Raw genomic sequence first — 27,004 nt, 5'->3', positions numbered from 1 at the left:
CAATCATTTTCTGGCACTTGAAATTCATCAGCACACACACTTTCATGTACATCTTGTTCAGTTTCCTTTAATGATGCATTGCTTTGCAGTACACAAGCTGTAATTATATTTATAAACCTTTTTCAGGGTCATGGTACCAGCCACTACATGACAGAAGGAGTGCACTAATTGAGCCTGTGCACCCCTCAGTGACTCAGTTCTTTCTTTGTGTGGTGTGCAATCATATGGGCTACACATACAGTCAGTGGATTGACTTCCTGAGTGGATCTATTCACTTAAAGAAAAACAGTCAGAACTGAAGACCATTATGTAATTAAATGTTAGCATGAAAAACTGAAATGTGTATTGCCTACAGCAATTTACAAATATACCTGAAATGGTTTCTAATTAAGGAATTGGTAGAAATAAAAGTGACTGTATGCCTTGTGACGGATGGCCGGGACGCCCCTTCACCACATCTGCCAGGGGAACAAGGGTGGGAAGCCCAGTATCTCCCCCTGGACGCTAGATGGCAGCCTCCCTGGGTTGCAGTGGTGCCTCGGACTCCCCCAGGGCTTCATGGGGGTTGGAGTTCTGCACAACTCTGTGGGATTCTGCAGGCACTGCCGGGGGTTGGGTGCTGCAACAGGAGCTGTTGGCCCATTTTGGGCACTGGTTTCACCTTATCCAGAAGTGCAGCCAGAGTTCTTCCACGTACCTAATAAAAGGGAGGGCAAAGCTTATGGAGGAGTGGTGGTGAAAGAGAGAAAAGTGTGTGATTTATTTGTGTCTGTGCTTTGGGACTGTGTATTGCCTGTTGGGCATGGGGAAGGCGATGCCCACAGGGGATGAAAATAAATAGTTTATTGATTTTACATGTGCCTCCGTGTCTAATCTGTGTCGGGTCAGGGCTATATAGCGTCTTTTATACCTTCCAGGACTAGGAATGTTTACAGAGTATATGCTTATTATCGTGTATTAGAAAAAGAAAAAAAATCACACAAACAAAAAGCTACAGGAAGTAATCATAGGAAAAAATCATAGGGTACCTGGTTATGACTCTGATGAAAAGGCATGGTGCCACCTTGTTTTCCTGAAAATCACTGAAGCAACTACACTTTTAAAATACCTACATTCACATCCTCTAAATCATCTGGAATGTTCTTGGCCTTGAATTTCTTTCTAAGCTCCTGCTTTAGTGTACAGCCAATGGCTTTGAGAATTCAAAGACACCAAAGAGAACAGCATGAACCCGACTCTATTACTGTATATACTGTAAGAAAGTTGCACGTTCCTTCCAAGTAAATTAAAACAAACTAATTACAACTATAATGTGAAAATACATTTGAAAAATGAATTATCTAACCCTTTTATCCTGGTTAGGGACAGTGGTGACTAGAGCCTACCCTGGCAGCATCGGGCACATTCACACACACATCCTGCCAATTTAAAATTAAGCTAACACACACATTTGGGGATGAGGGTATGCAGAGGAATTGAAAGATAACCTATGCAGATACTGGGAGAAATGACAGCGAGCAGGCAAAAATCAAACCCAGAACTGTGGAAGTGTAAAGCAATAGCACTAACTACTGTGGCACTGTGCTGGCCAATTTTAAAAATATTATTAGGTTGAACTGCAAAAACATATTTAATGTAGACTAACAACAGAGAGAAGAGAAACATAACTTCAATAAAATACAAGAATATCCATACATATTACAGGAGCAAGGGTTGCTTTGGTTAAGCTGATTTGTGTTTTCTACTAATTAAAATGAAGTTATGTATTTTACTACATTCTTGTTTATCATGGAGCCAGAGAATGGCAACATATTGCATGTTGGGTGGAAAAGCAAGTAAATTTGTTACTGTATGCTGCAGACATGACAATACTACTACAGCTACTAGTACTATTACAACTACTACCACTACTACTACTACTACTATTAAAAGGTTTCACCTTGCATAAGCCATTTAATAGGTTGTATATATTTTGCCCTCACTGGCTGATTAGGACATAAGCATTATATCTGGATGCATTAAGGAAAAAATAGAAATGTTAACTGTGAATCGCTATTAAGAAATTTTCTTGACTTACACTACAGCAAACATTGCTGTCTTCTAGTGTGCACCAATAACTGTAAAAGTCTGAACTTTAGGAAGCCACCATAAGTCAGGGTGTTCATAAAAATGTAATGATTTACTTCATAAGGCTGATATATATGATAAACAAGAAGAGTTGCATTAGATATTTGAAAAATTAAAATGTGTGTTTTAATTTAAATGTTTAAAGTCAAATTATTCTCGACTGTAATTTTCCTCCTCTAAAAGTGTGTTAGATTCCTAGTAAAGGAACAAAAATCTAAAATAACATATTTATAATCACTAAACTTGAAAAAGTTTAAAAAGATACATCACGTGCTTATGTTTGAAATTTGTCATAGTTAACCTTCTGGGAGTGGCTTAGAGGGCTAGAACCACCAGTAAAGAACCAAACTTTAAAAATATTATTATATTCATGACCAGCAACCACAAAATAGCATAAAATGACACTGCCCCTGCTTATATTATCAATCCACATCTTCTTCTATGTTTCATGACAAAGTGTTATTTTCACTCTTCATATTCCATTAGGGGCGCGGTGGCGCAGTGGTAGCGCTGCTGCCTCGCAGTTAGGAGACCCAGGTTCGCTTCCTGGGTCCTCCCTGCGATGGAGTTTGCATGTTCTCCCGTGTCTCGCGTTGGTTTCCTCCCACAATCCAAAGACATGCAGGTTAGGTGGATTGGCGATTCTAAAAATTGGCCTGTTTGTGTGTGTCCTGCGGTGGGTTGGCACCCTGCCCAGGATTGGTTCCTGCCTTGTGCCCTGTGTTGGCTGGGATTGGCTCCAGCAGACCCCGTGACCCTGTATTCGATTCAGCGGGTTAGAAAATGGATGGATGGATGGATATTCCATTAGGTGGTACACCCATGAGGTTGGCTGAAGTGATAGGCTCAACTTCAAGTCATTGATCATTTTGCTGAAGACACCTATTGCTTTACACTTTTCATTAGGGTGTAATTTTATGCACAAAATATGGTAAAAAATAGCCTAAAAATAAGTTTTTCACATCTAGAGGGTTAAAATAGGAGTGAACCCCAAAAAGCTCAACATCTTGCATAACTAGACATCAAGACAAGTTGAATGGCATATCATATTTGGGGGTTTTCTCACACCAGTGAGTCAGGATGTCCGGGAAAAAAAAAAACTGAAGACATTTCAAAGTGTTCATAAGCAATTCTTAGTAACATAAAATGGATTAACAAACAAAATGTCTGTAGAATCCTCTGCTCAACCGTCTGAGATTAGGAAACATCATGCGTGTTTTCTCATTGGTGAAGCATGATGAGCAAAGTTATCTCTAATCTACTTAAATCATTTTATTTTCCTTTTGAGGTCCTATGTTGGATTAACCAATGACACATCCATTTTATGCCATTGAATTCCATAAAATTTCCACAAGGTCTTACAGGTCTAGGGTGTTCTAGAGATTAGCTCACATCTTGATCGGTATTATTTTGCTTTCAGTTTCAGTAGTCAAAAACATCACACATGCCAGAAGGAGTTAGTGGCACTTAACACAGATTGAAAAGTATTATTTTGCCATTTGACTCCATAAATGAAAAACTTTGCACTCTGTTTCTTCCATTACTTATTCAACACAAAGTAAAATCTTTTTAGCGTATTTCAGCTATACTTAACACTTCAAGCAGCCAGCTGATAACCATTTATTTACGAATAACCAATCAGCCAGCCAGGCACCTATTTATCAACTCAAAATTCACTGACACAAACATTATCAGTGATTGCTTTTGCAATGTTTGCAGGATCAGCACCCCAGAGTATGTAAGAAGTTGTGAACTGATTCACAGAATTGATTTGCTTAGATGGTAGGCCAGGAACCAGCATACAGTGTGGACTGAAGCTTCTATGCATTGTGTGTCAGCTGTATGTACCACTGCTGTCACCCAATTGTTTTCTCAAATGTCTAGTTAAATCTGTTTTATTTAGCAAATTTACTTGTAATTTCACTTTATAACTGTTCTTACTTAATGAATCTTGTGATGGAATATTTTATCCATACAATTTTAAGTCCCAAGGGGAAGAACTTTATTCACAGAGCCATGGTGAGCAATATTAGTTAGCATTAGGGTTATCTCACCTGAGAGAGATGTGCCACAAGTGCTAGCAGTGGCATAACATGACATTCAGCAGATACTTTCGAGGAGCAGACTGTAACTGTAATTTGCTCGGATATCACCAAAAGCAAGACCTGCAAGTAGTTAATTATTAGTATACATTTAAGTGACCATTTATCCAAAGGTAACTTACAAGATCAGGATATTGTCAAGCAGGCGAGCTTATGGAGTGTCCCACTTTTACTAGTTCAGGTTATCATGGGGGAGAAATAGAGAGCGAGTGAAGCACTGTCACTTATCCAGTTTCCATTTCCACTAGAGTGGGGGAGAAGACACCAGAAAGATGAGTGCCTTCACTTTTAGTATAACCACCACAATCCACATCTCATCCAGGCACCCAAATATACACATCACTGTTCAGCCAGAAGTTAGTATTCTGTTTAGGAACTGCTTTGGAAGATGACAGAGCTCCGACTCTAAAAGAATTATTTACAGCCTTCAGCTCAGAGGAGCTTTATCAAGGATGTCAATCATCTTATTTCTTTACTTTCACTTTCAATTTGGGGCATTTAACAAGGTGTCCGAATGGACCCCCCAACTCTTGCTATTTTGTCTTTCTCCTTTTCACAATACATTAAAATCAGTTTAAAGATATTCTTTACAGTATTTGAAATGGTAGGTTAAGTACTTGCTCATAGTGAAACAGTGAGGCCAAAATGAAAACTAAATTGGAACCGAATGGTTTAACGTCCAGTGCTTTAGGCAATATACCGCACTTCCTTCAGTACCAGAACTAACTAAAAGAAGATTAGCTAAAAGTTGGGGAGAAAATCATACTTCCCTGTCTGACTGAAGGTGGAAGTAAGAACAGAAGAGATGCAGGATGCACACGATTAGTTATGAATCTGGAACAGGACAGTTTTTTATTAAGATGTGTTTTGGCTCACATGGTCAGGCACAAATAGGTATGGGTGTTCCCTTTTTTTGTGTAATCTGTACATTTTTAAGTGTCTAAATGTGAGAACCTGCTACTGTACGTCTCAAAAACAGGCAGACTACTTCAATTGATTACTCTAAATTGGGCCAGTACGACTGGGAATGGATGCGTGTGTCAGTGTACCTGGCGATTGGTTGGTTTGTTTCCTGCCTTGCTCCAGATACTGCCAAAATAAATTCCAGCTACCGAATGACTTTGCTTGGATTAAACATGTTTGATGGATGGATGGATGGACTGGTTCCAGCTTTTCCAGCATCATTATTGCACTATTAAAAGTCAATCTGATAATTTAAATCACATATCTGGTTCACTGCATGTCTCTGAGCACTACATCAAAACTTAGCAAATGTCTCATTTTTTAAGCTGTGAAAGAAAGTTCAACAACACAGTCATATTAACAAACAAAGATATATAAAAAATTATGTATTGATATACGTCATCCCTTAGGATCAATATAACTGTATTCTGAACACTTCTACCACAGGGCCTTATGACATCTCCCAATATAAAGATTTGAATTTTTACAAATGCCAAGCTTGGAAATGCTTCACAACTTGCATTACTACAATTATTACATTCTGTTGCCAACAGCACCATTTAAATAATTACAATTTTTATACAACTCACTGAGAGAGAGAAGGAAGAAGAAGAAAACTAAGTGAGGAAAGCAGAAGAACATCCTTGACAGAAAGACGGTCCATCCTAGGAATTCTAAAGTAGAATTCACTTGGGAAAGTAGATGTAAACCAAATTGTCTTAGTGCTGGAAACAAAGTAGATTTTTAAAGTTTAAAACCTAAGACAGGACCTATAAGTATATAGCACCATGAGAAAGCAGAACTACATTCTATTTAAAAAGCTCCAAAGTATGATATGCAAGTCTTAAGGGATTCTGCTCAAACTTAAAATGCTCCAGTGAGAAACATTATGGTGATTGCTAAAATGATCCTGTCAAAATACGGTATAATCCCAGAAAATCACTGTGAAAGTCAGTACTATAGCAATATACTTTACATCATTACTGAAACATAAAAAATAAATGTACAGACTTAATCAGCATTATACATTGCAGAGATGAGGTATTAAATTGCAAAAAACTGTACAAACCTAAAACAAATCAGGTTTATGTCCAAGGGTTTTTTTTTCTTTCATCTTCTTATGCATGTCAAGACCCCAGTGACTCAATTTCAGTGCAGGTGTGGTCAATGACTAGACATGTCTCACATTCAATGCTTAGTCAAGGCCACACTTTCACAAGTATAATGTTACTCAGATCTTAGTTTTATTTAAGAATTTAGTACTAACTGCTATGGTTTTAATACCATAAGCAAATCATATAACAGTGATATTAAAATCTGCTACAGCTGTTAAATCAAATTTAAGCTTCATATGGACCTTGGTGAAAAGAAGGAACCAAACCTGAGCAGGACACATGTAAACTAACAATGGGACAATTAAGAGTCTACTTACCCTATGTTTCTTTGAAATACTGAAATAAAAACCAGAATATGTAGGAAAAAATAGAGACAGAGATGGAGGGAACATGCAAACTACACACAGACAGAGGGCAGACTAGTAATTGAACCCAGACACTTAAATCTACAGCACTACCTACTACACCTCCATGCTACAATATAATAATAATAATAATAATAATAATAATATGAACTGCCATAACATAACCTTTTCAAACTAGCCTAATCCATTTCAGGGACTCTGGGGCTTACTGGTTCCTGGCAGAATGAGGCGCAAGGCAGAAACCAACCCTGGATGGAGTGCCAGTTCACTGACAGACCAACTCTTGCATATTCCACATTATGGCTACTTTAGAATAACCAATTAATCTAATCTTCTTATTTTGGAGAGGTGAAAGAAACCAGAGTGTCTATATGGATATAGGGAAATGACCAGCCATGGGATTTGAAACCATCCATGATGTAGCAGTACTAAAGTACAAGTTACTGTGCTATTATTGAATTTTATAATTCAAAAATAAATAACTATGCTGATGCTTATACAAAGGGACTTTTCAATAAAGTATTAACATGCTTATGTAGACTAGCTTTATTTTTCAAAATGGCCTCACACAAAAAAGAACAAATGGAGTTTCAAATTGCTGCTGGCAGCTAAACAAAATATCAGCATTATAATGCTAGGGAGTTTTCCTGCAAAAACTCTGAACATTGTTGGATGAAAGCAAATAGTGGGACCCAAAGCAAACAATCCTCAGCGTCTGCCTGTTATGCCGACAACAAAACAAGATCCAAGAAAATCAATTAGAGGTGTTTCACAGTCTGCTAGCATATACTGTAGCTGAAACCACTTTTTCTCAAATTCCCAATGTTAACGTAAATTTCTCTCATTATTTTTGCTAATTACTAACTTTAGGGAAAAAATAAAACTCAATTTTCCCACCCATATTGTTTCAATTGGTAGTCAAAGGAAAACCAGGCTTATTCCAGAAGCATTGGGTGTGAAGTATTAACCAAGTCTTAAAGTGATGCCAGTCCGTCACAGAGCACAATGGTTTCCACTGGAGGCCAAATTAGACACATCTCTACATGACGCAGAAAAAATGCCAGCCCAGATGTCACGCATACTCACAAATAAATACTCACAAAAAGTGACAGGGCTGGGATTTGAACCTAGGAGTCTGCAGTGGTGCGAACTACTGTACCATCGTGCTATCCCTTTATAACAGTGCTTCTTTAAAGACCCTTGTATTTATGTTATAAGAGCTAACATTTTTTTGCGCCTCATGTATGCCCTCACTTAAACCATACACCTTTGCACATCCATAGCATTTACCTCACGGCCACCTGAGGGCTTCTTTTAACAGGATCCTTACAATCAAAATATTAAGTCATTCCTCTTGTTTCTTGTGTGTTGACCTTTGTGTTGCTTTCTTGTGTCTTTAAACTATTTTATGTGGATTTATGACAATGTTTTTTAACAAGAAAAAGTCAACACAAAAACTATTGTTATAAATGGACAGTCCACTTGTGTTTTGCTTTGTACTGCCACTTGTTATTCTGAACTTTTCTTGCTCCTTTTTTTGATATTTCTGCTCGATCGGCTTTGTCAACCATGTCTTTACATCCTTCAACCAGATGCCTCACATCACTGGGCCACATTTGAACAAAGATCCTTGCTGTAGAATGTGTTGGGTGCCATGTCATCACTCTCCTTGTTGAAGTTTCATATGCCAATGCTACAAACATTCACTGAACCACACTAAAGAACTGTATTGCCAAGAAGGCCGAGATTAGATTATCACAGGAGTTTTACTAGTTTATATGGCTGAGCAGAGTCCTCTGGTAATTCCAGGTGAGTAGCAGGGTCTTGAAGATTACTCTGAGGCGGACACAAAGCCAGTATAATCCAGTCAGCTAATGGGATATTCAGTCATTGAGCTTGGTCTGTATAAGCAGATGTAACAATTGAGAGGCAGGAGACATCAGCTACTGTGTGGAACTGTGCTCGTTTTTCAACCATATGTATTAAATGGACACTGCAACTTTTTTAATCAAACTAATGCAAAGCACTAATACTTGCTTCAGGAGATAAAAAGGCTGCTCCTTTTGGTACAACAGTCCGGGAATGTTTAGAACATCTGTTTTCTGTGTTTCCATTGACCATAATTTAACCATCACAGGCAGACAAGAAACATACACCTTTTATATATGCTATGACTTGGCCCATTGTCTCTGTTCCCCTAGATATTAGTTGTGATGTGATTTGCAGATTAGTAATGGGAACTGGGAAACAGTCAGCAAACTTCTGCTTTCTCCAGTAAGAACATTGAAATTCTTACCTTGCTTATCCTACATGCTTAGTGCTCAGGCATGAAATTCATCTGCTTATAACCTCAAGAGAAGAAAATTCCGGGATAAAGAAGGTTAAAACAGGCTTAAGTCCTACTGCAAAATGAGACTTTTTTTAGAACATGGAACAGCCTGTCCCTTTAATGGGGTAACCATTTGCAAGTATGAAATGTGATATAACAGAAACTCTTACGAATACAGAGAAGGTGTCTGCCCTTTCGATTGAAATGATTAGGCTCTGCAAGGGGCTTGCTCTGAAAAATAACTGCAATCATATATTGTGATGGAAGAATATTTATTATCTGCGGTCTTGGATTTTACAGCAATCTGAAACAAGATCTTAGTTAATACTCACCATTTACAAGCTCAAGTTAAATAAGAATTAAAAGCTGTACTAGGAATACATTTAAAATATCCAAGTAGTATCAGATCAAAATTGTTTTGGGGTTTACATGCTTAGTCATTAATCTTCCAGACCTGATCATTATGATACAGGATTACGTGTAGCACAATCACTCTATTTCATTTTTTATTGTAATTCTTTATCCATCTAGCCACATATTTTCTGAAGCTGTTAAATCCAATTCTAGGATCCTGGAAACCGCACTACACTGGTGTTATTGGGCAGAAAGCAGTAAGCAATGCAATTTCCAATCCAGTGTAGGGCACACAACTGTAATCACGGACAGCAACCATCATCATAATGGACATGTCTTGGGGACGCTGGAAGAAACCAAAGAAATCCTACATAGACACAGTGAGAACATGCAAGCTCCACAGGGTCATTGATCAGGCTCAGATCTGAACCATGAATTCTGAAATTGTGAGGTAGCAGTACTAACCATAATGAACCACTGTACTGACCAAGCTTGATCATTTCAAGTGCTATTATTAAACAACATAGCGAAACACATCACAGGCATTTACCATGTACAGTATATAACACACTTCAGGATCTTGCACACACTTGCTCATTTCAGCAATTATAGGCATGAGTAGACAATGAAAACCCCACACAGACATGGGGAGAATATGCAAACACCACACAGACAGAGCATGGCTTGTATAGCAAAACTGTGAGTGTTAAATGAACTGTCTAAGTGGCAAATTTCAAGTATCATTTACAAATTGAAATAATGGAACAACGTCTTCAAACATACTTTCAGGTAATAATTCAACACTGAAAATTTTTCTGTAGGGGTTGAGAACCATTAGCCACATACACTGTATATTAAAATATACACATGGGGAAGGACAGAATAAGAAACTCGAGTTGCATGGTGAAAGCACTACCACCATAAATTATACCCCCAGCAAAGCCTATCTCCATCGGGAAGATGGAGATTGCACAGTAGCTTACTTTTCTGATGCTTTTGTCATTAATCCATGAAGACCTGGAATGGTCAGGAGACACATGACACCATCAAACCACCAATTCCACTTTCACCTCTTTTGCAGCTTAGTAAGAGGTTGTTATTAGGGACCAGCACAGGCATCAACAGTTCCTGCTTGCGCCTATAGTCAACACTGGTTAAAATAAAAAATCTACATTCCATAGCACACGGCAGCCCAAATATTTTACACATTTTTGTCTTCTGTCCACAGGACTTTTCAACACACATTTATTTATACAGACAAAACTCACACACTTATGTTTTTAGATTACTGTTTTATTCCAAAAGACTTCGCAAATCTCAAAGTACAACTGCGTTTAGGTTTCTTCGTTGCATGTTTTGATTCAGGGACACACAGTAAGTCAGCGGTGGCACAGCTCAATACCCAAGCCATTTGGCCACACCTAAAAAAAGGTGCATAATCTAAAGAATCACGTGAGTAATGAACTTCTATGTTGAAATGAGTAGAAAATGTACATTGCCAGCCATCTGACAACACATTACAGATAAACTGCCCTGCCCTTACTCTAAACAGAAGAACCATCAATTCAAAATGTATAATCTGCATTAACATGCTGTGGTCCCCATAATACAGACAAGATCAGCTTTGCTTTCAATATTGGAAATTAAACAGTCATATCAATTACCAAAAAAAAAAAAAATAGTTTCCCTAAACTCAGATTGCCGTATATGAGTCTTTTTTGCTTTTTTTCTTAACAGTATGCGTAACTATTCGCTATTCTGTCTGAACCATTTTAAACTGAAAGTACACCATTTTCTGTTTTTGCTGCCTTTTTATAAGCAAATTTCACACGATAAGACTCTGTAAAACATTCTGGTAACGTTGCTGATATATACTAGTTAAAGTATCCAACGCATACATGACCTAATTGATCTTCTTGAACACTTAGAATCCTAGACGGGACTCGTTATTTTTATCCAGCAGAGCTCAGAGGTGTTGTCACCGAGGGTGTTTTTCAAGTGCACTTTGTTAGCTGCTGTATTTTATTGCACCTGTTAAAACTCCCCAGCAGGCATACTTAAACAAATAGAAAGTAAAGCAATAGAGTATCAGGATGAGTAACACGATCTCTTATGAACAAACGTGTATGCATGTAAATATACGTGTTCGTCCAAAATACACGATGGCTATGATTAATGCAATCAAACCAGAACCGAGTTAAAATACGGGCACCAGCATGCGAAAAAATAAAAAAAAACGTAATCAATCAAGAGTTCAACATTTCAGCATTACTGTATTTTGGATTCCTGCAACAGACGGCACCCCAGCCGGTATTCGCACTGGGATTCAAGCGCTTGTGAGCTCGCAAAAATGCTCTCTGCTGTCCTATCACTTCCACTCTTTGTTATTACTGATAAAGAACTTCACTTCAAACAAAAAACTTTCATCGCCCATTTGTACTTAAACTAACATACGCTTTGCATAAATGTGGGGTTGAAAACAGGGTTGTTTATTTTTTGTCTTCTATCAAATATGTCTTCATACATAACCACACACCCTAAGAATTAGGCATCACTACGCGATAAACTAATAAATATTGCATTTTGGGTGAGGTAAATGTGAACATATTTTATTTTCTTTAACTATCCACGAATTTGCTTGTCGGGTTCTTTACAGTATTAAATTATACAAGCATTGTTTTCTGCATTCATGTGGACTTAGTTTAGTTCTGCCAATTGTGACTAAGTACATTTTTTGAACGTGCTGGAACCAGCTCTGGACTTGACGGGGATTATCACCGGGCACGCTGCCACATCAATCAACCTAATCTGGAAGTTTTTTTTTTTTTTTAAGGAACGGGGTAAAACCTTAAAAAGCTAACAAAACGTAGACGAAAACTAAAAGTTCACGCACGCTTGTAAAAATGCATTTTCTTTAGCTTAAAACGTGCATAAATCAATTGTAGCCAAAACTTGATTTTTAAAACATTTTTTTTTTAGTATAAAGCGACGTCTGGAGTCATTTTGTGTCATCCAGGCAGCAATTTATTTTTACCTATGCACTACTAAACTGTGCTCTGAGGGCTTTTATATCAAATGACCAGACTTGTATCCAACAATATTCACAACAACACAAGTGCGCCTGTTGGCACTGAGCAGCAATGCAGCCGAAGTGGGTCAAAGAAGGGAGGTGCGCTTTATATCAGCAGATTGTCTAATTCAAGAGGTTCAACAGAGACTTGCCCAAGACGCATCTCTTCGAATGAATAGTTTAAACACGCGCTGTCTTTGCACAGCAAAACATTGGCACTTCTACCGTACACAGCACTTGCCACGGTCTCTCGCATTCTGTACTCTGAGACGCGAGCGCGCACGTGCGTGCACGAGCATCTCTGTCGCGCAACATTAAATCTGTCACTTATTACCAACTACATAACAGTACACATAATAAGTATAATCTTTAATGTAATTTAGATATAAAAAATAATACATGCGAGTTGAACCAAAAACTTCACAAGACTGGTATCTATGTTTATGTGTAAAATAATTGCATATAGGCAATATTGAAAATAATACACATGTGAATTCGGGAGTCAAATTAAATTACATTTTTTTCAGTGCTTCACTCATTTCAAAGCATGTCACTCGTTACTTTGTTTTCACACATATTCGGAAAAGTGTGCGAGTAGATCGGGAAAAAATCGCAGTGGGATGCTTACCTTAAAATGCCAGCTGCAAACCCACGGCATTATTTCGACAACGTCCCTTTTCTTTAAAACTGCCAGGACCAATAATCAGTACAGCAACTGGCAGCACTCGAAGCAACGTGAAATGTACGCTGGCAGAAGAAGGCACATGTTAAATAAATACACATCCAGAAATGAAAGCCACTTGATCGCAGCTGTGGTTTCTTTCTTTTTTTCTTTCTTTCCCCGAGAAACAGTCTGTCATCATATTTGCGTGATATTCACACTAACATTCTCCTGACAGCGGCCCGGCGTAGCAGACGCTTCCTCCATTCTGTCCCCGAACTGTTACGGTAATAATGCTCAATTATCCGATTGCAGATTCCTACTATGGGTGCATCCTCCCGCCCCCCTCCTCCACCAGCAAGTCCGTTAAAAATACATTTCTGTTGAGAATAAAGGCAGCAAAACGGAGCGAGTAAGAGGGTGCTACTCTGGTACGGAGAGCCGAAGGGATCAAACAACCTTGTTTAACGTATTCCTGTGCACTAGAAAGCTTTTTCCAGTTCGCCACATTAAAAACATCTTAAATTCGAGGCATCGTCAATTTTAATGCATAATGGCACGTCTCAATACAATCGTGAATTTCAAAACACTGATTCTTTTTCGTTAAAATACGGCGCAAGAAAAAAAAACTTTTAACTCTTAAACTTAAATACCATCCAGTCGGTCGGGTAAAGCCAAATAAGACTGGTGATTACTGAAAGTGTAGTATAATGAGAATTAGACTCATTAACAAGTCATGTTACATGAGGTGACAGATCACGTCGCAAGAAGAAATTGTCTTCTAAGATATCAGAATCAAGTGTATGTATTGTTCAGGCTGGCAGTGCCAATTTTTCCTAACGTTAAAATGGTACTGAACGCTAGAGATTGCAAATGAAACAAACCTTCAAAGTCGAACGCTCGTAAGTTGCTTATTTTATTTGTTGCCTTGCACCACTGGCCGAGTTTCGGTAAAAAGAAATGTTAAGATTGTAAAAACTTGGCGGGTCTATCCATTCTTTGAATTATACCCTGTCTGAACTGTCTGATAGGTTCCAAATCGTGGACCTGCAGAGCTGTTTATCAGATCGAGGCCATAGGAGAACCATTTTTAGTTCCCAAAAGAACCATCCATATGAAGTTTCCGTAAAGCACGTTTATTTATTTAGATCATTAACAAGCTATACAAATCTAGCCTTGATTAGATAATAATAGATTTGTAAAATACTTATGGATTCCTGATTTTAAAAGAACAGGCCTCTTTCTGCATATATTAACACAGTCAAAGTTCGGGTTTTTTTGAACTATTAATATCCTGTTGGGTAGCCTGCTATACATTAAAGACTCATGTTTTGTCTACATATTAAGAATCTTTTCAAAGCTCAAAGAACCACTTTATTTGCAAATAACTTTTCCCAGAATGAAATGGTTTTTTGTCAAGCAATGATTCATCAAGGAACCACGCCAACCAGTAACATGCCATTTTGGAACCATTATTTTTAAGAGGGTAGCAGCATAGGACAAAAGACAGGACACAGCACCAGATATGCTGCTCCATTAATGGACAAAAGGAAATCATTAGTTCCTGTTATTCTGTTTAGTCCACATGTTGATTGTGAAGGCATGATACAAAATATACAAGTAAGTTTGTAGTTTTACCGCTGTGTGGTATTGTAGCTTCAATAGGAAAGATGTAACATTAAGTATGAGGTACTGAAGACAACAAAGGTCGGGGTAAAGAAAATAAAGGTGTTTTTCAGATAGTTTAGTAAGTTATGAAAATGACACATCATCATTAACAATCAATCAACAAGCTAATTAAAAGTACAAGTCCACTGAAGATATATGCTTAAGCTTTATAACACACTGGTTAGACCTTAATTTGAGTACTGTGTATAGTGTTGGTCTCCAGGCATCAAGATGGACACAGCCGTCCAGAGAAGAGCAACTAAGCTAACTCTTGGATTGCAGGGGATGAGTTATGAGGAAAGTTGAAAATAGCTGAGCCTTTTCAGTTTAAATATCATGAGATTAAGAGGTAACATGACTGAAGTGTTCAAAATTATGAGAGGAATTAGTACAGTTGATACTTTAAAATGAGTTCATCAAGAACATGGGGACACAGTTGGAAACTTGTTAAAGGTAAATTTTGCACAAGCATTAGGAGTTTTTTCTTCAGAGGGAACCAAAGACATTTGGAATAAGTTTCTAGTAGTGTGGTAGATAGCAGAACTTTAGACTACACTTGATGTTATTTTGGAAGAAATGAGTGGATAGGACTGACAATCTTTATTGGGTCAAATGACCTGTTCTCATCTAGATGGCTCTACTGTTCAAAAACAAAAAGGCAGGCTAAGTTATTTTATGCACTATGGACCCCCTATACAGTAGGTAGTAGCAAATGAGATAATTAAACACAAGAAATATTACTGGGGCTCCTTTATACCTATAGCAATAAAGCTGTGTAATGCCTCACTGTGGCTTGGACTGCCAAGTCAGAAACTTTTCTTTCTTTTTAATTTTATTTATTTTTAGTGTTTCTGGTGTGTGTTCAGACCATAGTGTGTGGGTGTGTGTGTGTTTATGTGTGTACATCTATCTATCTATCTATCTATCTATCTATCTATCTATCTATCTATCTATCTATCTATCTATCTTTGTATATGAAATGAGCAACTTTTTATTATAAGAAATATTATTGTTTTGTTGTCATCTTGCAAATATAATCTATGTATCTGTGTTTTTCAAAAGAGCAACTTCATTGGAAATGTATTGTATTATTCACATAAACCTCAAAGTCATTGTTCATTGTGATGGGAGCTACAGTCCCCCAATCTGACCTGGTGTGAAGAAATGTGCCAAGGTCTTAAAGGATTATTATCTGCCTTACAACCAGTCTGCCTGTACAGGTCTCTGCTCCCCAAAACTCAGACTGGAATGAATGAATTTAGAAGATAAATGGATGACAATTAAATTGGCCAAGCATCTGTGTGTACATGAGTGTGTTCTGTCTGTCCTGCCATGTAATCAACAGTTTTGATTTATGATCCTGCAGCAGTGAAGGCATTTCTGCATTAAGTGCCAGTGGGACACAGCCCCACCAGATGTTGTGCAAAATAAGTAATTCATTTCCCTTAGCAATTTATCATTAAAATGTTTATAACAACTCTCAACTTTGCCGTCCTATGCAGTTATTTCCAATTTCTATCACATGGTCAATGTATGGGTGGCATGGTGGTGCAGTGGATAGCGCTGCTGCCTCGCAGTTAGGAGACCTGGGTTCACTTCCCGGGTCCACCCTGCATGGACTTTGCGTGTTCTCCCCGTGGGTTTCCTCCGGGCGCTCTGGTTTCATCCCACAGTCCAAAGACATGCAGGTTAGGTGGATTGGTGATTCTAAATGGCCTTTGTGTGTGGGTTGGCACCCTGCCCAGGATTGGTTCCTGGACTGGCTCCAGCAGACCCCTGTGTTTGGATTCAGCAGGTTGGAAAATGGATGGTCAATGTAATTACTTATCTAGAAAAATACTGCTTTTTACAGTATGTGAAATTGTAAAATGGCAGAAATCCACAAATTTACATTGCCTTGGTTTGCAATATAAAATAATTCCTGTTCTAAATCTTATTATTATGCTCTGCTCTGTGCTCCACCCCACACAAATTATCATCAATTCTCCAGCACTTCAGTGGTCCAACACTTAATAAAGAAACCAATACAGAACTTATTTTATGGAAGAGAAACTCTGTCTTATTTTTTACCCTATACATGATATTCACCTATTTTAGCCTTCTTCAACCTATGCAGTATTTATGAGTATATAAATATTAAGAGATTTCTGTACTGATGGTGTATTTGCATCTTTTGATCTATGAAGCTCCAAATTTAAGCTTCCAGCTACACACTATTTTTTAAAATAACAATTTGAAACTTTGTTAAAAGCAACCTACCTGACTTCCACACCTTTTACCTGTGTCTATTCCTGAGGAGATACTCGATAGTGTGATTGAAGAATCAGACAACATCTCCAGAGGATGCAAAAAAGTTCAAGGAATTGACCAATTAAAAATTCAAAAAGGAATGCAGTTCAGCAGGCTGGCATATGGGGTGAGGCAACAAGGCACTTGCCTCAGGCAGAACTTTGGTCAGGGCAGCGGTTTCGTACAAGGCTATCTTTTTTAACATTACAAAATAATAGTACAAAAAATGTAATTTAAATGTGAACCACAAATGTTACATACATACAGTATCAAGTGCATAATTTATATAAATACTAAGAAATATTTTGAGTAATAATAGATAGGAAAGGAGTGTGCTATGAAAAATCAGTTGTAATTTGCTATACCACAATATTTGTGTGAAGACTTATTTTGCTCAGCTAGAAGAATCCCAGTCCACCCTCTGTTACTCAGTGGGAAAGCGGTTCCACATTATCTAAAACTGAAAACAAAATCTAACTCATTTATTAATGTCTTTTTTTAAAAACATTTTCAGAACTTATTTAACTAATTCTATGCTGTGACAGTACTAAACTTTTCTTTCTACTTGGTTTTTACCATTGTGACCACCAAGGGGCACCACCAAGACCCCAAACCTCAGACACAACAAAGCAGTCCCAGGTGCAAAATATATGTTTTTATTCAGCAAATACCCTTTTACAATCCACACCACAATGTCCAATTCACAATACTCTTTTTCTTCCTCCAGGTGAGCTTTGCCTTCTGCCTCCCCAATCTGACTCAACTGGTGGAGGCTGGATGGTTTCCTTTTATGTTAGACCCAGGGATACTTCTGGCTGTAGGGTATAGCCTAATGGAAGCTCTTCCGGGTCAATTGGAAGCCCTGTGAAAAAGAGACTCCTTCTTTCTGCAGCACCCTCTGGCAGCATCCCAGGACCCCAACAGGGTTGTTCCTCAGAACTACAAATACCATAGATCCCTGCAGGTGTCCATACTGGGTACACACCAGTGGAGCACTGCCAACTATTGTACTGGGGGAGGAACCATTATTGATAAACAACCTCGCTTAGTCCACTCATTAATATTTCCCCTTGACTGGGATAATATTCCAGCCCTATCCCAGACAAGGATCCATCATAGCACTTATACCACACACAAATAACTCTTTTATATTAAACTCTATTTTCATTGCTTTGGTTGTCTGGCAGGGACTGAATTCTGAGGTTTCTTTTTCATTTTCTTTCTTTGTGTTTGTTTTCTAAAGCATATTATACTTGCTGTTTTATTCTCATTTGTTTGATTGAGTTGTTTGAACCAGTCCTGGGGCAACATTTATAAAGCCTGTATATGCGAAAAAAGAGGTTTGAAATGTTCATAGACAACTTCAATTGCAGATGTCGGGATTAATTAAAAAAAAATGATGGGGGAATATGGGTATATTTACTGCAAATCTGAACCCATCTGTACACAATATTTTGGAGAAACGGAGAAATGATGACAGCATTGATCAAGTAGGGAAATGCAGTCAAACCAGCTAAACGACGAATATAGTAATAAATGTCACCTTATTATAATAATGTGCGTTTATGTGACAAACATATTACACTTGAAATGTGATGGATATGATGCACAGACTGAGGATGCATATTTGCACTGAAGAACTTTTTTGGTTATTTGTCAATTTATATCAGCTAACTGTTATCACTGCTCAGGGAACTGGTTAACAGGTCAGGAATAGCTTCACTCCATCATGCCTTCTCTGCTGGTAGCCATTTAAAGGAACCACGTCCAGTTTTCATATGGTTTGGGTGAACATACAGTTCACCATGTATGTTACATAAAACATGTTAGGTAGAATGCCTAGTGAGGGCCGGGTGGTCTTGTGGCCTGGAACCCCTGCAGATTTTTTTTCCTTTAGCTATCTGGAGTTTTTTTTTTATGTCCTCCCTGGCCATCGGACCTTACTTTTATTCAATGATAATTAGTATTGCCTAATTTTATTTTTATATTTTTTCTTTTTTTTCTTCATCTCTGTAAAGCAATTTGAGCTACATCATTTGTATGAAAATGTGCTATATAAATAAATGTTGTTGTTGTTGATTATATGTTTTTGCCAACATAAAAAGGCAGTTTGCAGCATTGTTCTCCTTTCATAAATGGAGTAATTAACTGCATTCATACTGCAATAAGGGCACCTAGCAAGAATGAAGTTGCTTTTGTTAACTGTGAGTAGTAACATTCCATTAATGTACAGCTCATCTGTGATGCCATGACTGAGAGTGACCAACACCGTGGCTCAGTGGCCTAGGTCAACCCGTGATTCGTTTATTTCAAGGTAAAGCAACTTTGACAGATGTGATGTTGCTGTACGTGGTGGCTGGTTTATTTGTAAGGTAACTGGCTCAACCCTCAGTTTTTCATATGGTCTGTACTATTCATTGTACCAGCAATCATGTCACTACAAGTGCCAGTTAATAGCAGCTACATGCTCAATTGCTGGTGCTTCCCAGAACTCAAAAGAGAAGCACTATAATGCAATGCATGATCTCAAGCTCTCATTTGCAGAGTGCAGCCAGAAACTTGTGAATGCTGGTGGTATTGTCTTGTTCCATAAGTTAGGAGGCTTCCCTACCAGCCAATGAAGTTATGAAGCATCATATTTGCACTTGTATGAGGATGTTCACATGCATGGATGTTTCAGGATCACGTTCATGGCACAATCATGCCTGCATACTTACAAAGTGACAGTGATTTTATAAAGCATAAATTGCATACAAATGTGTGTATGCCAAGTTTTTTCTTTTGTACACATGTTCCTTTTTTTTTGTTTGCGCATATTTTCGAGCACAAATCCAAGCAAAGATTTATAAATGATTTATAAACTCATCTAGGCCCAGGATAGGATTTGAACTCAGCAATCAGAAATGATATGAACATGTTAAGGGTTGCGATTTTAGCTTCTTCACTGGCTCACAACATTAGAACAGAATATATTGTAACATGCCAGCTAAGCAAATATGGCGGAGTTGCACCAAAGTGCATGTGCTTCAATCTAATGCCCACAGATCGTATCACAGTTATGAATGAGTTCATTGAGATTGTTTTTCTCATATTAATATTATGTTTTTCTATTCTTTTTCATTCCTATTATGGGCATAGAAACATTCTAAATCCATTGTTGGTAAGGGTTTTATGATTTTAAAATTATTTAAATTACTTAAAATATTTTTGCCTCTATTTCAGTAGCATTTTGCTTTTTGTGGGAGTTACCACTTTTTTTTTTTTACAATTACCAAAACATTGATAAAGAAATAATCCGGGAGGGTGCAACTTGTGATGTCACTGTCACAATGGGATGAAAGGTCAGCACTTTCTAGTCATCCAAGCTTGTGGATAACTCCTTCAAATTTTACATGTGATTTTCTTTGGTTCTGTATTTCTTGATAATAGACTTTTGGCCTATGACTTTTGACTTTGATTAAGGGTCTTGTTTTGGTGCTTGTATTTTGCTTTCCTCGTTATGGCCTTTGTCAGTATTTTTTGACTTCGTCCATCTCTCATTCCTTTTTTGCCTGTTTTTTGTAGGAGTAAAGTTTGGTATTAAAAAAAGCAGGTGTGCTTGACTATTCGTGACCCAAATGAAATACCAGGATTTTTATTTGGCATTTAGAGAATTTCATTTTTTTCTTCCACTTTTCCATCTGACAAAACAGTCAGCGGGTAAATTAAATGAGGGGGATGGACATGAAATTTGTGAATTTCCCCTTGGGATTAATAAAGTATCTATCTATCTATCTATCTATCTATCTATCTATCTATCTATCTATCTATCTATCTGGACAATGGATGGACTTGAGCAGGAAGGAATGCAGAAAGTGGCAGAGGTGTAGACTAATCGGAGAAAAGGAAAAACCATGCATGAAAACCAATTAGATTAGATCAAGACAAGACCAGATCATGGGAATGCAGTGGGTTTGCTCTTTTGTTAGTGTCTCATGTGACCATGTTATAAAGACTGTCTTAAAAAATCTCTTTTGTTATGTCCCTTGGCTCTAAATGAAAGGCCAGTTTTTTAAATAAATAATCGCTGCACGCGTGGCTTATGGATGGGGTGTTGTAGTTTGGCCAGTGCAGTTCCCAGGCACGATACAGCGCGGGCGTTTCCGCACTTAAGTGCACAGGTGCGGGATTGCCCGTGTTTGTAATTGTCAGGGAGGCTGGGGAGAGTGAGCCCCAGTGTGAGCGCCCTGGTTGCTGGGGTTCCCGAGTCTCGGTCCAGCGGCAGCGGTACATAGCCAGTGGACGGAAGGCTACCGGACCAGGTGAAGGTCAGTAGTAGCTGCAGGTTGGGCGACTCCCCTGTTTCAAAGCCAGTTGGGAGAAGCAGGGGAGCAAGTAAAAGCGTCTGGAGTTTTGTTTTTCTGTCCCCCCTGGCCATTGAACCTTACTCTTATTCGATGTTAATTAATGTTGATTTATTTTAGTTTTATAATTGTGTCTTTCATTTTTCTATTCTTTAATATGTAAAGCACTTTGAGCTACTGTTTGTATGAAAATGTGCTATATAAATAAATGTTGTTGTTGTTGTTGTTGTTGAGTAGTGAGCTGCTCTTATTCTTAATATTATACAATAAATACATACATTTGGTTTGCATCTGTAACAGCCAGGGTAAATTTAAAGTACTTGTAAAAGTTAGCATTTTTTTTTTACTTTTATTCTCTCAGTAACGATCACGATACAACCCCCCACCACCATGACCACCCCAGATCTGACACTGTTAGTTTTTATTTGAAACTGGGAATAACTGTAGATGTGAGTGGTGTTTTGAGAGAATGGAACTGGAAATTCTGTGATCTGGAGGGATAAAAGCTGACAAAAACACTGGTGAATCTGAATCTGCCTTCTTCGTATCTCACGGTCGCTTGAATTTCTTTATTCAGTTTTATTGAGTGTTCCTGCTCACGCTGTATTAGTAAGCACCTTATGGTTCATTATGTCAAAGCCGCACTGACAAAAAAACAGAGACATAGCTATCTATGATATTTGGAATAATTCATTTTATAACCTGTATAGTACATTTCTGAAAACATTGTGACACGGATGCAACATTATTCATATTATTCAGATTCATTTGCATGCCTTCTTACGCTTGTAATCAGTGACCACGATGGTTTTTTTTTCTGATCTTGCCCAATCTCCACATTTTGATGCATGGTGGCATTTCTTTTGTACTCCAGGACACACAGAGGAAAGAATAGTACAGAGAGGTCAGTTCCGCACTATATACAATTATCAAATTCAAATGTTAACAGTTCTCACACACCCAAGGACTGTCCTTCCTACATTTCCGATATGTGTACCTGTTGCAATGTACACACTTCTCTTTATGCTGTGTTTCCTATTACACTGAAGGGGTGCCTGACACTGACTGAGTTTGCTTTCCTGGGGGAGGTGGCGGTCTTGGAACAGAAGCTTGTCGATGTTGCATCCTCTTTTTCTTTTTTTATCGCCTTTACTTGTAAGAAGCGACAACGAAGTTCCTCTGCAAGGTGAGCCAAGAACACTCCTCTTTTTTCAGTAGATCCTGTGCATGCTTAGTACAGCACATGTACATTGATCGCCACCAAGTCAAGTTTGTTATAGGACACAGCAACTGGCCACCTGCATGCTCCTGCTTGCACCGGGAAAAAAAGAAAGAGACAAATATATGTGACATTTTGAAGAAATCATTTTATGACCTGAATAGTACCAATCAGAAAACATTGTCGCACTAATGCAATATTATTTGAAAATGAACAGTGTCAGATCAGGTGTAAATTTATGCTGGTGCTGTTCGTTTTCAAATAATATTGCATTAGCGCAATGATGTTTTCTGATTACACAGATTTCAATCACTAAGTACAAAGTATAATGAACTCTCATATTACCTTTTCTTAATACTATGTTAGATAACACCTACATTTGGAAATCAGCAACATAGCACAGAGCTCCACAGAACAAACACTGCAGAGCTTTTCTACACACTTCTCTACCAGTGCCATTCAATGTGATAATGATATCATATTTACAGTAAGAAGCATTAGACTGAAAAAAACAACTCAAATACATAAAGGTGGCAACAGACGACCAGGCCCACAATGTACATGACCAAATATGTACAATAATGTGAACACAAAGCTACCACTGCTGCACTATACATAACAGATAGTTCCTTCAGAACTGCCAAAGTAATATTGTCCAAGCAGTACGTCAGAAGGTATAATAATGCAGTCTGTTCCAACTCTGCTTTAAGAGAGACAGAAGTTTTTGAAGTAATCAACAGAAGTTGAAACATCTGTGCCAATTGTTTGTGTCAATTTGAAAGGATTGATTTATCTTAATTGCTGCAGAACATCCTTAGGTGGTAACCTATTAGAAGGTCCCTGAATAAGGCCCATTTGTAATAGTCTAATATTTTCATTTTTCAATGTTTGCAAAGCTTAATTAAAAATGTAAACCACTGGCAGTTTTCTGCTTCTCTTTTCAGCATTTTAGGTCATTGATTGCATTTCAGCTGATTAAATGTGAAGAAAAACTGAGGTATTGTAAATTTTTTGAGTGGTAGTGTATGTATGTATATATATATATTGTAAAAGAATAGAAGCAAACAGCATAAAGGGTTGGGATTTTCCGGCCCCGTATATTGCAGACAATCCACAATATTTTCAAAAAGAAAGCAGGTCAAAATATAAACAAAACAGTTCATATGCGCGGCGCCTTCAGAGCGCCCGCCATTTTATAGGGAGGAGCCGGAAGTGTAGGAATGCTGGGAAGGAACCGTGAGGGAGGATGGGACTGCTGACGTCAGGAAAGATGGCAGAGGAAGGGCGGAAGTGGACGTACTGCGGGAAGGCTATGATGGCGGAGCGTCTCTTTTCCTGGAAGACAAAGGAGAAAGGTTAGTACCCCGCCACTCCCTGCCGGCGAACGTCTTTCGAAGCGGTTCAAGGTCCGTCCACGGCCTCCTACTTGCGCATGCGTGACATGACCCCCCCCACAGCCCAAGGCCGTCAGGTCGGGCGGACCTAACCGAGAGGTCGTGGATGCGAGAGAGGGCATCGGCATTGGCCTGAAGGCCGCCGCGGCGATAAGTGACCGTGAACTTATAGGGCTGTAAGTCCAGAAATCACCTGGTGACCCGCGGATTCGACTCTTTGTGAAGGGACATCCACTGAAGCGCAGCATGATCAGTCACCAGAGTGAATTCGCGGCCCAACAAGTAGTGCTGGAGATAAGTCACGGCCCACTTAATGGCCAGGGCTTCCCTCTCCACTGCCGCGTACCTGGCCTCTCGGTCCAGCAGTTTACGGCTTAGGTACATCAAGGGGTGTTCGACACCATCAACGCTTTGGCTCAACACGGTGCCCAGGTCTGTGTCCGAAGCGTCGGTCTGGAGGATAAAAGGCAGCCCAAAATCAGGGGTCCTTAATACAGGTGCCGACGTTAGGGCCTTTTTCAGGTCATTGAATGCGTGTTCCACCTTGTCGTTCCATACCACATGCAGGGGAGTGCCCTTCTTTGTTAAATTAGTCAAGGGTGCTGCCCTTTCGGAGAAACGGGGTACGAACCGGCGGTAGTACCCCGCCAGCCCCAAGAAAGCCTGCACCTGCCTCTTGGTATTCGGACGGGGCCATTCCAGGATGTCTTTGACTTTGGAACATTGGGGTCTCACCTGTCCTCGTCCCACAAGGTAGCCTAAATACTTGGCCTCCTTTAAGCCAAAAAAACACTTACGGGGGTTAATGCGGAGGCCGGCCTTCGCTAGTGTCACGAGGACAGCAGAGACCTGCAATAGATGCTCCTCCCAGGTGCTGGAATAGATGACGACGTCATCCAGGTAGGCGGCACTATAAGACTGGTGGGGCTTCAGCACTCTATCCACCAGACGTTGAAAGGTCGCTGGGGCCCTGTGCAGCCGAAATGGGAGGACCTTGTATTGCCAATGTCCACTAGGAGTGCTAAAGGCCGTTTTTTTTTTTGCAGATGCCGTTAAGGGAATTTGCCAATACCCTTTCGTCATATCAAGAGTCGTAAAGTATCGAGCCGCCCAACGCTTCGAGTAGGTCGTCAATGCGAGGCATCGGGTAGGCGTCGAACTTGGAGGCCTGGTTTAGACGTCTAAAGTCATTGCAGAACCTCCAGGAGCCGTCCGGCTTGGAAACGAGGACGATTGGACTGGACCAAGGGCTATGGCTTTCCTCGATAATGTCCATATCCAACATTCGTTGCACCTCCAGTTCCACTTCGGCGCGTTTTGCCTCCAGGAGTCTATAGGGCCTCTCCCGGACGATTACTCCGGGGTCCGTGACTATATCGTGCGCAATCAGCGAGGTCCAGCCCGGTGACTTCGCTCACTACTTCGGGGATGGCGTGGATAGCCTGGGTTATCTCTCGACGCTGTAAGGGTGTCAGCTCGTCACCGAGGTTAAGGGTAGATGTGCTACCAAAAAGGGAGAGGGACTTATGAGTGTTGGGAGGCTCGTCCCTGTCCTTCCAGGGTTTCAACAAATTGACATGGTAGATCCTCTCGCTCGGTCGATGTTTAGGTTGCTTAACTAAATAGTCGATGAGCCCCTTTCTTTCCTTAACCTCGTATGGCCCCTGCCAGTGAGCTATCAACTTGGAGTGGGAGGTAGGAACGAGCACCATCACTCGACCCCGGGCGGAACTCCCGGAGGACGGAGTTGTGGTTGTAACACCGGGCCTGCGCTGCCTGCGCACGGGTCACGTGGTCCTTTAGGAGCGGCCTGATTTTAGCGAGTCTGTCGCGCAGTTGCGCCACATACTCCAATATATTGTAGGAGGGAAGGGCCTCAACCTCCCAGCCCTCTTTTAGTATGTCTAAAAAGGGGAGAAGCCCGTAGAAGCCTGGGGCACCTCCCGGTAGGCAAAAAGCACGAGCGGTAGGAGCTGGTCCCAATTCCTGCCATCGGCGCTGACTACCTTGCGGAACATCTGTTTAAACGTCTGGTTAAAACATTCTACCAGCCTGTCTGTTTGGGGGTGGTAGACAGACGTCTTCAGGTGCTTTATTCGCAGTAATTTGGCAACCTCCCTGAACGTATCTGAGGTGAAGGGAGTACCCTGGTCCGTGAGGACTTCTTTGGGGATACCCACTCTCGAAAATAGGTTGACTAATTCCTGTGCGATATTCTTGGTGTTAGCGGAGCGCAGGGGAACCGCCTCTGGGTATCGGGTTGCATAATCTACCATGACCAATATGTACTTGTGGCCATGGTTTGAGGGTTCCAGGTGTCCGAGGTATTGTAAATTTTTGAGTGGTAGTGTATGTATATATATATATATATATATATATATATATATATATATATATATATATATATATAGTGACAGTAGGGGGCTTAATCGCCTCCCTTGAACCTCAGGTACCGCCCAAACACCAGGTAAAAGTACAAAAATTCTTCTTTTTATTATAATAATTATGTGCACCAAGCACCCTCCACTCCACACTACTCATTAATAATAATAATCAATCCTCCAACTCCCAGACACTTAGCCACCCTTCCTCCCAGCTCAGCTCCTCTTCTGGGAGTTCCCAAAGTTCTTATATAGTCCCTGACCCGAAGTGTTTCTCATCCCACAGTTCATGATTCCTTATCACTTCCAGGTCAGATAATAAGTCCTTTTCCACCCCGAAATACCGCCATTCCTTCTGTCCATGTGACTTGGGGACCTACTTCCAGGGCGTAGGGCAAATAGCAGTCCCTGGTTCTCCCTGGAGCTGACCCTGGTGGTCCTTGTGTTATCCAGCAGGGCTTTACAGGAAAACTTCATAGTCCATGATGCCCTGCTGGAATCTGAAGCATCTCCATGTTGTAGGGATGGCTCCCTCTCTGGCGGTCTGGGGGTATTGGCCGATAAAAAGTCAGCCATGGACCACAATATATATATATATATATATATATATATATATACAGTAGA

The 27,004-nt window shown here is 39.6% G+C and overlaps 1 protein-coding gene across 1 annotated transcript in view; it reads right to left on the bottom strand.

The window, feature by feature from the left end:
• The window catches only part of b4galt2 (UDP-Gal:betaGlcNAc beta 1,4- galactosyltransferase, polypeptide 2), a 648,560-nt gene extending 635,061 nt beyond the window's left edge, over positions 1-13,499 (bottom strand). Inside the window, exon 1 of the mRNA XM_039736141.1 lies at positions 13,054-13,499. The gene's annotated coding sequence lies outside the window, so the exon portion shown is untranslated. The remainder of the gene's footprint in view (positions 1-13,053) is intronic.
• Positions 13,500-27,004: the final 13,505 nt, after the last annotated feature.

The sequence above is a fragment of the Polypterus senegalus genome, chromosome 14, assembly GCF_016835505.1.
Source record: "Polypterus senegalus isolate Bchr_013 chromosome 14, ASM1683550v1, whole genome shotgun sequence".
NCBI classification, from domain to species: domain Eukaryota; kingdom Metazoa; phylum Chordata; class Cladistia; order Polypteriformes; family Polypteridae; genus Polypterus; species Polypterus senegalus.
The sequence above is the reverse complement of the archived record's forward strand: the minus strand, read 5'-3'. Positions and strand labels throughout refer to the sequence as shown.